Source organism: Giraffa tippelskirchi, chromosome 14, assembly GCF_054371585.1.
Source record: "Giraffa tippelskirchi isolate mGirTip1 chromosome 14, T2T-mGirTip1v1.2.pri, whole genome shotgun sequence".
NCBI lineage: Eukaryota > Metazoa > Chordata > Mammalia > Artiodactyla > Giraffidae > Giraffa > Giraffa tippelskirchi.
In genome coordinates, this window is record NC_137288.1 from 69889578 (window position 1) to 69899553 (window position 9976).

The following is a 9976-nucleotide window of genomic DNA, read 5'->3' on the forward strand; positions in this document are numbered from 1 at the left end:
TCCAGACCGGTATGCCCACCTGCACACTGAATATTTCTATCTAAATGCCTATGGACACCACAATTTGATTTAAATGTGACCTGTTTATCTCCTCTTCCAAATCTCTGCTCTTCTATTCTCAGTCTCAGAAAGACAATACAAAATAAGTATAATACAGAAGAGTAAATGAAATACTGTTGTAAAATAAGGGCTATGAAAAATAAAGCAGGGAAAGGGTGATTGAAAATGTTGGGGGAGGGGGGAGTTGTTAATACCATTTAAAAAGAGTAGTGAATATAGATCCTCCCGAGGAGTTACCATGTAAGTGGAGACCTGCAGGAGGTAAGGGAGCTAGTCAAGCAGGTTTTAGAGGAAGGACCATCCCAGGCAAGGAGAACAGCCAGTGTCAAACCCCGCGGGGTGTTTGGAGTGTGTTAGAAATAGCAAGCAGGCTGGTGCAGAGTGAGCGTAAGGGGTAGTATTGGGAGACAGGGTCACAACTGAGAACGGTAGCGTGGTGCTGAAGAAAGGAAGGAACAAGATCTGACTTGACGTTTAAGTGAGTTCTCTTTGGCTGTCATCCGGATGGAATTCTGGAAATGGCCTTTGGCTCTTCCTTCTCCCTTAATTCACTTTTTCCAAACAACCACGCTACCCATCACAGTTCCATCTTCCCAGCTCTCTGTTCAGCCGTCCTCCGCACGTCAGCCTCCCGCCTTGTTCACAGCCTGGTTCCTCCGTCCTAGCTCAGCGCAAGTGACAAGCAGTGCGAGGTGCTCTTTCTGTTGCTTTAGCCAGGCCTTTTGATTGAACACATTTTATGATTTGTTTCTTTTTCAATATTACTTTTTAATTTATGCCATTGGAATTATCTTGTACTTTCCAAAACTGAAAAGAAAGATGGTTATTAACTGCCACACTTTTATTGGATGTCATCCTTTCCAGAATGTTGAGGTGATCCACAAACACTTAACGACTGCTGGGGGAAAAAGTCTCCAATTCCTGATCTTTATTGCACATTAAAACAGACAAAACCAAATAAATATGATCTACTTTCCGGAGTAAAGTTTGTCTCTATGTGCCATGGGTTTTCAAATGATATAGGAACTAATAATATAAAGTTCTGGTTTATCTTGTAGCACTTCTAAGGGAGGTATTCTAATGCGATTTCTTATTTTAAGGAGTTTGCAACAGGAAACGGTGGCACAGTCTCAGATTTAAAGTTGTGGCCTTGGTCCTAACCCTATATTGGGAGAATAAATTATAAATGTCATTAATTTGTCTTTCCTATTTAATTAGAAGTCTTGCTGTGTATTTCTTCCCTATCTCCTCAAATCTGTATTTTCTCTTTTTGCAACTGAACTAGTCCGGCTAAAGGCTTTGGATTTTTAGCAAAACTGTTCACTATTGTCTCAGAAAACCTTAACCAAATCTTGTTTTTGAATCTTCTAACTAGAGAAATCTGTATGCAGATTTCTAACTGAGAAATCTGTATGCAGGTTAAGAAGCAACAGCTAGGAATGGACATGGAACAACAGACTGGTTCCAAATAGGGAAAGGAGTACATCAAGGTTGTATATTGTCACCCTGCTTATTTAAGTTATATGCAGAGTACATCATCAGAAATGCTGGATTGGTTGAAGCACAAGCTGGAATCAAGACTGCCGGAAGAAATATCCTCAGATATGCAGATGACACCACCCTTATGGCAGAAAGTGAAGAAGAACTAAAGAGCCTCTTGTTGAAAGTGAAAGAGGAGAGTAAAAAAGTTGGCTTAAAGCTCAACATTCAGAAAACTAAGATCATGGCATCTGGTCCCATCACTTCATGGCAAATAGATGGGGAAATAGAAATTTTATTTTTTTGGGTTCCAAAATCACTGCAGATGGTGATTGCAGCCATGAAATTCAAAGATGCTTGCCCCTTGGAAGAAAAATTATGACCAACCTAGACAGCATATTAAAAAGCAGAGACATTACTTTGCCAACAAAGGTCCGTCTAGTCAAGGCTATGGTTTTTCCAATAGTCATGTATGGATGTGAGAGTTGGACTGTAAAGAAAGCTGAGCGCCGAAGAATTGATGCTTTTGAACTGTGGTGTTGGAGAAGAGTCTTGAGAGTCCCGTGGACTGCAAGGAGATCCAATCAGTCCACCCTAAAGGAGATCAGTCCTGGGTGTTCATTGGAAGGACTGATGTTGAAGCTGAAACTCCAATACTTTGGCCACTTGATGCGAAGAACTGACTCATTGGAAAAGACCCTGATGCTGGGAAAGATTGAAGGTGGGAGGGGAAGGGGATGACAGAGGATGAGATGGCTGGATGTCATCACCGACTTGATGGACATGAATTTGAGTAAACTCTGGGAGTTGGTGATGGACAGGGAGGCCTGGTGTGCTGTAGTCCGTGGGGTCGCAAAGAGTCGGACACGACTGAGCGACTGAACTGAACTGAATTGGAGTAAGGACAATCTGGGGTAGATAACCCATCAATGAAGAGCCATTCTTCCAAGGATTCCACTAGTTAGTGCTTGGAAAACATGTTCTCACGTTCTCTCCTCCTCTACCCACCGCGTGCCCTGGGTTTCCCTGCCTCTGCCTCAGTTTCTCTTTTCCCTTCCTACCTCAAGTCCACTCCCTTTTGCATTCATCTTTCATCTCCCATGCTACTTTAGGTAATTTTCCTTGTGTGTGGTGGTCTCTTTTCTCAGAATGTCTTTGCTTTTTAAGACCAAGCTCTCTATCCTTTAAGAATACTTATCTTCCTCAACTTAAGAATACAGATCTTCCTCAACTTACGTTCCAATAAACCCACTGTAAATTCTAAATATCCTAAGTTGATACTTATGCACTGAATCCACCAAGCCTCCCTCAAATATGCTCAGAACACTTCCATCAGCCTACAGCCGGGCAAGATCGTTGAACATGAAGCCTATTTTATAATAAAGTGCTGACTGTCTCATGCAGCTTCTTAAATTTTGCACAGAAAGTAAAAGCCAGAATGGCTGTGTGAGTGTAGAATGGTTGTAAATGTGCCAGTTGTTTACCCTCATGACTGACTAGGAGCTTCACAAGAGAGCCCAGGAAAAGATCAAAATTCAGAATTTAAAGTATGACTTCTGGATGCACATTGCTTTTGCACCATTGTAAAATTGAAAAATCCTAAGTTGAAACATTGTAAGTCCCAGACTGTAAGATTGAACTAAAAAAAAAATTATTCCCCCATGAAGGCTTCCCCGCCTGACCTGCCCACTGCCACCCTTTTGCCACATCCAGCTGTCTTTCTCTATAAATCCTTAGCTGTGCCAAATTCAGATCTGCTTCAGGAGAATCTCTTATTTCTGAAACCTCCCTCTGTATCATGGCTTAGTGTCTTCTGGTTAAACAAATGAAGAGTTAGTGGAGAAATTTCACGAATGGTTGATTATCCAAATTTGAGTATTGTCAACAACTATGACAATTTTTGATTTCCAGAATAGTTTTTTCCCAGCCACTTAAACTTTATTTTAGATGCCTTATCCATTTCTGTGGTGTCATGGAACACAGAGTAATTTCAAATATGGAAATTTAATGTGCTTTAATAGAAGCGTACTAAAAGGTAAAACTAAGGGAATAAATGATGTTCTTGCTTCTAAATCACAGACTCATCAGTATTCTGCATGTCCTCTCACAGCTGTGGTCTGGTTTTATTCTCAATAAACGGCAGCTCTGGGATTCCCAATCTAATATCCCAGATGAAGACCAAGCTGATTTGGGTAGATATTTTGCTGTTACAGTTTTTAATTTCTGTTTCACTTAATTGAGAAAAGTCCATTTTTAAGATTAATTGTAGAGTTTATTGATTGTTGACTTAGACATTTCTTATTGAAATAAATTTAGAATTTTTTATCTTTAATTCCTGGAATTTACTGGTCTTTGATGGTTTAGATAGAGGCCTATGTGCCCATCCTGATGACCCTGGTTTGTATCTTAGGGTGCCTGTGCTCCAGAGAAGCTTTTTTGTGAAACTCCCATGTCAGCCAGGGTGACAGGGAACAGAACCTTGAAGATAAAATCCCAGAACAAGCGTTATAAACAGGGCTGTACCTTAGATCTCCTTATTTAACATTTTTGTTTTAATAACTCAGGCCAGTTTTCAAAGAGCCAAATGTATGTTCCTTGCTATATTACGACAAATGTTTATTTCTTTAAAGTACATACTTTGAGTAGTGGAAAATATTCAAAGCAGCATGTCATTATGACATTCTCTAGCAGTTCGTCTTTTCTTAATTTTTATTGGCGTATAGTTGCTTTACAACATTGTGTTTGTTTCTGCTGTAGAGCAAGGTAAATCAGCTATTCAGATACATGATACACCTTCTCCTTTTTGGATTTCCTTCCCAGTTAGGTCACCACAGAGCACCGGATAGCGCTCCCTGTGCTACACAGTAGGTTCCATTAGTCACCTACCTTATACAGCGCATACATGTCAATCCCACCCGTCCTTGCCCCCTTGGCATCCATATATTTGTTCCCTATGCCTGTGTCTTTATTTCTCCAGCAGTCCATCTTAATTCATGAATGAAGTGGCCTTTCATTTTAAACAAAACAACAAATCAAATTATTTGGTTTTATAGCCACACATGAACTTTGCCTGGTGGCTAAGACAGTAAAGAATCTGCCTGCTATGTGAGACACCCAGGTTTGATCCCTGGGTTGGGAGGATCCCCTGGAAAAGGGAATGGCTACCCACTCTCTTGCCCGGAGAACTCCCTCGACAGAGGAGCCTGGCGGGCTACAGTCCCTGGGGTCACAAAGAGTCTGACATGACTGAGTGACTAACACATGGGCATTGCCAGTTAGATAGCTGGTGGCCTGCATAATGTGTATGGATTTATTCCTAATCAGTAGCACCGACAGGTAAAATACCAAACTTTAAAATCTTTCAGGTATCTTTTTTCGAAATCAAGCATATCCACTAGCTTAGCAGCTTAAAACAATCACCACTGAATTATTTCTCGACTCTTGCACGTGGGCTGGGCTCCCCTGGTGCTGGTTCTTCTCTAAGTGATGCGTTGTCTGGCACTGGGCCCTCTCAGGGGTGTCCTGGGCTGGAGTCCTACAGTGGGTCCCTCACATGACAGCGAGCTGGTCCTGATGTTGACGGTATCACCATGCCGCTCCTCCTTGTAGCTACTCCTTGCGGCTTGGCTACATTCCAAGAGGATGTTAAGTGGGGCGATGCCCGTCTTCTTAGGGCTGGGGCTAGGAAGGTCTCATGGAATTGCATCCCATTAGTCACAACGCCCAAGTATAGGAGAGCACTCTTTACAGAGGAGGTGAAATCAACACCTACCGCTCAGTGTGGAAGTTGATGTACAATGTTGTGTTAATTTCGGCTGCACTGCAAAGTGATTGTTATGATACGCATACATTCTTTTTCATTACGGTTGCTCACAAGATATTGAATATACTTCCCTGAGCTATACGGAAGTACCTTGTTTCCCCATTCTGTATTGAATCGTTTGCATCCACTAAGCCTCAACTCCCAACCCTTCCCTCTCCCAACCCCCTTGGCAACCACAAGTCTGTCCTCTATGTCCGTCTGTCTCTGCTTCATAAATATATTCCTTTGTTCCTATTTTAGATTCCACATGTAAGTGACGTCACATGGGATTTGTCTTTTTCCTGACTTACTTCATTTGGCATGATAATGTCCAGGTCCATCCATGTTGCTGAAAATAGCATATCTCATTCTTTTTTATGGCTGAGTGGTATTCCACTATATATATGTGCCACATTGTTTTTTATCCACTCACCTGTTGATGGACATTTAACTTGTTTTTAAGTCTTGGCTGTTACAGCAAACAGTGCTGCTGTGAACACAGGGGTGCACGCATCTTTCTGAATTTTAGTTTTGTTCAGATATGCGCTGGGGTAGGATTGCTAGATCAGATCTCACTAGCTGTGTCATCTGCATGGATAATTTAACTTCATCAGGCCTCAGGTTTTTAAATTTATGGAATGAGCACAGTAATATTTGCTTTTCACAGGGTGCTGTGATGCTTAAATGCAATGATACATGTAAAGCTGTTAGCATAGGGCATGGCACAGAGTAAGACTCCATTAAATATCTGATTATTGTTATCAATATCATTCTACATGGGTCAGTGAATACCAAAAGGAGTACACCCATGAACTTGGATTTTCTGAGCTCAAACTCAATATTAAATTAGATCACCAGAAATCGACATCTTTGGACTAAATTACTGAAGTCTCTGAAGTACTCGAACTATGATAAAATAGGATGCTTTCAGGTTGAATCACGTGTCTATATGAGAACTGTGTGTTTCAAGATGACTTTTGGCAGCAGTATTCAACGCGGGCCCAGGCCACGGTGCCAGCATGTGTTGGAGCTGTGTCTGTTGTCCGCTGGTTTCCCACTTGCCCTTAAAAATTGCTTCTCTCCCACATGGACTTTCTGCTTGTCGGCCAATCCTCTGTTCCTTGTTCTTTCTTGTCTCCTTGTTTCTCCATTCACTAGGTGTTTCTTCTCTAATTCTTACCTACCTGAATATTCAGCCACTATACTGGAACTTAACTGGACATGTGCTTAGGATTGCTAACCCTGCCCAGGCCAGTGTATCTGTCAGTTAGGGAAACAGAATCATTATAAAGGTTATAGATTAAGGGACTTACAGGAATAGACAGGGAAATAATGGAAACAGTGAGAGACTTTATTTTTTTGGCTCCAAAATCACCGCAGATGAAATTAAATCACTGCAGATGACTGCAGCCATGAAATTAAAAGATGCTTGCCCCTTGGAAGAAAAGTTATGGCCAACCTAGATAGCATATTAAAAAGCTGAAACATTACTTTGCCAACAAAGGTCCATCTAGTCAAAGCTATGGTTTTTCCAGTAGTCATGTATGGATGTGAGAGTTGGACGGTGAAGAAAGCTGAGCACTGAAGAATTGATGCTTTTGAACTGTGGTGTTGGAGAAGAGTCTTGAGAGCCCCTTGGACTGCAAGGAGATCCAACCAGTCCATTCTAAAAATCAGTCCATTCAGGAAATCAGTCCTGAATATTCATTGGAAGGACTGATGCTGAAGCTGAAACGCCAATACTTTGACCATGTGATGTGAAGAGCTGACTCATTTGAAAAGACCCTGGTGCTGGGAAAGACTGAAGGTGGGAGGAGAAGGGGACGACAGAGGATGAGATGGTTGGATTGCATCACCAACTCAATGGACATGGGTTTGGGTAAACTCCAGGAGCTGGTGATGGACAGGGAGGCCTGGTGTGCTGCAGTCCATGGGGTCGCAAAGAGTCGGACACGACTGAGTGACTGAACTGAGCAGATGTTGGCAACTTGATCTCTGTTTCCCCTGCCTTTCCTAAATCCAGCTTGTACAGCTGGAAGTTCTATATATATCTGTCAGTGGACATTTAGGTTGCTTCCATGTCTTGGCTTTTTTAAAAAGTGCTGCTGTGAATATTGGTGTGACATATCTTAATTAGAATTTTGTCTAGATGGATGCCCAGGAGTGGGAATGCTAGATCATGTGGGCTTCTCCAGGCAAGAATACTGGAGATCCACAAGATCTCCTGGGGATCTTCCCAACCCAGGGATCAAACCTGAGTACAGTCATAGGCAACACTAACTGGAGATCTACTCCAGATGTAATCTGAACAATAGAACCTCAAATCAAGGACAGTATGAGTTGAGGATTTCAGGTGAAATAAAAACAGGCGACTTCATGCTTATATTCCAAAATATCCTCTATCAATTGTATTTGTACTTGGAAGACGATGTGTACTTTTTATAGGCAAATTTGCCTTTCTTATGATTTCCCCTCAATGTTCACTTAATTATAAGCAATAGGTTTTTTATATGCCACCTACAGCAAACTGTTCCCTTTAATTACTATTGCATTATGTCCATTCAATAGAAAGATGAAAGTGATCTTTCTTTAAAGAAAACAAAGAATTTGTAAAGCTGTATCTTTCTTATTCAATGCTCTAAAAGGAAGCAATTTTTTGCATTCATGGCATAAAATCAGAATTTAGTGAGGAAAATCAGATACAATGATTCCAGAGTAAAAGAAGTACCTTCTTTGATGCTCCAAATCCTCAGCTTTTTGTTAGCACTCTTACAATTGCTGTTAAAAAAAGCAATGTAGCTCTTCCAAGCACTGTGAACTAATGCCCTTGTCAGCTGAAAGGCATGGGTCTGGAGTCAATGGTAGCTGTAAATTAGTTTAGGCAGGTCTGCACTAGCAATCCGGGCTGTATTGAAGGCTCAGCGCATCTCAGCTGGCCTGTTCACTCACAGGGAAGTCAGGTGTCCGGGGTGGCCATGTGGGCAGGCCAGGAGATACAGCTGACGTGCTCAGAGTTTTGTCTCCTATGTGCTGACTGAGTGCAAAATCATAGGCTTGGACCTCAAGGTGCTGGTTCTCCCAGCAACCCTTTGCATTTTCTGGGTCTAGCTTCCATATAAAGCCTCGAGGTGTGTGATTGAAATCCTCCTGGGGGAAGAAAAGTGTCAGAGAAAGGTTACATGCAGAGGGCCACTGTGAAGAACAGCAGTGGTCAAAGATGGATACGAGGGAGAGGCAGCCTGGATTTCCTCCAAGTTCAGAGGCGAGGCCTCCACAGATCAGGCTTCGGGTCCCCGACGCTGCTCCTCACGCTGTGGCGCTGCCGCCCTCTCTCGGGTCAGATAAAGAGTTGTTTTCTTCAATAAGGACTTTACGTGCAACAGATGGTCCTTAAACACCCAGCACGGTGATGACTGCTCTCATAGGAGAGAAAAGGAATCCCGGGTGCAGCACTTAAGCTCAAGGATCCTTCAGGCTTGTTGCAGAGATAAGACAGCTACAACGTCTGATGAGACAGGTTGTAACGAAATATTTAAATGACGTAGGATGGATGGAATGTGTCACAGGAATTCAGAGGTGGTGTTAGATGAGCTATAAGGGGTGGGGTTGCAGACTAGACTTTACGGGATAGATGGGGCTTGTGTGTGCAGAGAGGAGGAATAGGCAGGGCAGGTGGGTCAGCCCCAGGCCTGCTGTCCCTGACCTCATTTCCCGTGACGTCCAGCCCCTGAGCTTGCCTCCTGTGGACTAAGCCCTGACCTGGATTTTTTTAAAAACTTATTTATGTATTTTTTTACTTTACAATATTGTATTGGTTTTGCCATACATTGACATGAATCCGCCATGGGTGTACATGTGTTCCCCTTCCAGAACCCGCCCCACAACTTCCCTCCCCATCCCATCCCTCTGGGTCATCCCAGTGCACCAGCCCCGAGCACCCTGTATCATGCGTCGAACCTGGACTGGCGGTTCATTTCACATATGATAATTTACATGCTTCAATGCCATTCTCCCATATCATCCTGCCCTTGCCCTCTCCCATAGAGTCCAAAAGACTGTTCTTTACATCTGTGTCTCTTTTGCTGTCTCGCATACAGGGTTATCTTTACAGATTTACTAAATTCCATATATATGCGTTAGTATACTGTATTGGTGTTTTTCTTTCTGGCTTACTTCACTCTGTATAATGGGCTCCAGTTTCATCCACTTCATTAGAACTGATTCAAATGCATTCTTTTTAATAGCTGAGTAATATTCCATTGTGTATATGTACCACAGCTTCCTTATCCATTTGTCTGCCGATGGACACCTAGGTTGCTTCCATGTCCTGGCTATTGTAAACAGTGCTGCGATGAACATTGGGGTACACGTGTCTCTTTCAATTCTGGATTCCTTGGTGTGTATGCCCAGCAGTGGGATTGCTGGGTCGTATGGCAGTTCTATTTCCAGTTTTTTAAGGAATCTCCACACTGTTCTCCATAGTGGCTGTACTAGTTTGCATTCCCACCAACAGTGTAAGAGGGTTCCCTTGTCTCCACACCCTCTCCAGCATTTATTGCTTGTAGTCTTTTGGATAGCAGCCATTCTGACAGGCGTGAAATGGTACCTCATTGTGGTTCTGATTTGCATTTCTCT

General features: G+C 42.5%; 1 long non-coding RNA gene across 2 annotated transcripts in view; it reads left to right on the forward strand.

The window, feature by feature from the left end:
• The window catches only part of LOC145534770 (uncharacterized), a 72884-nt gene that overhangs the window by 40713 nt on the left and 22195 nt on the right, over positions 1-9976 (forward strand). The gene's annotated exons all lie outside the window — the stretch shown is intronic.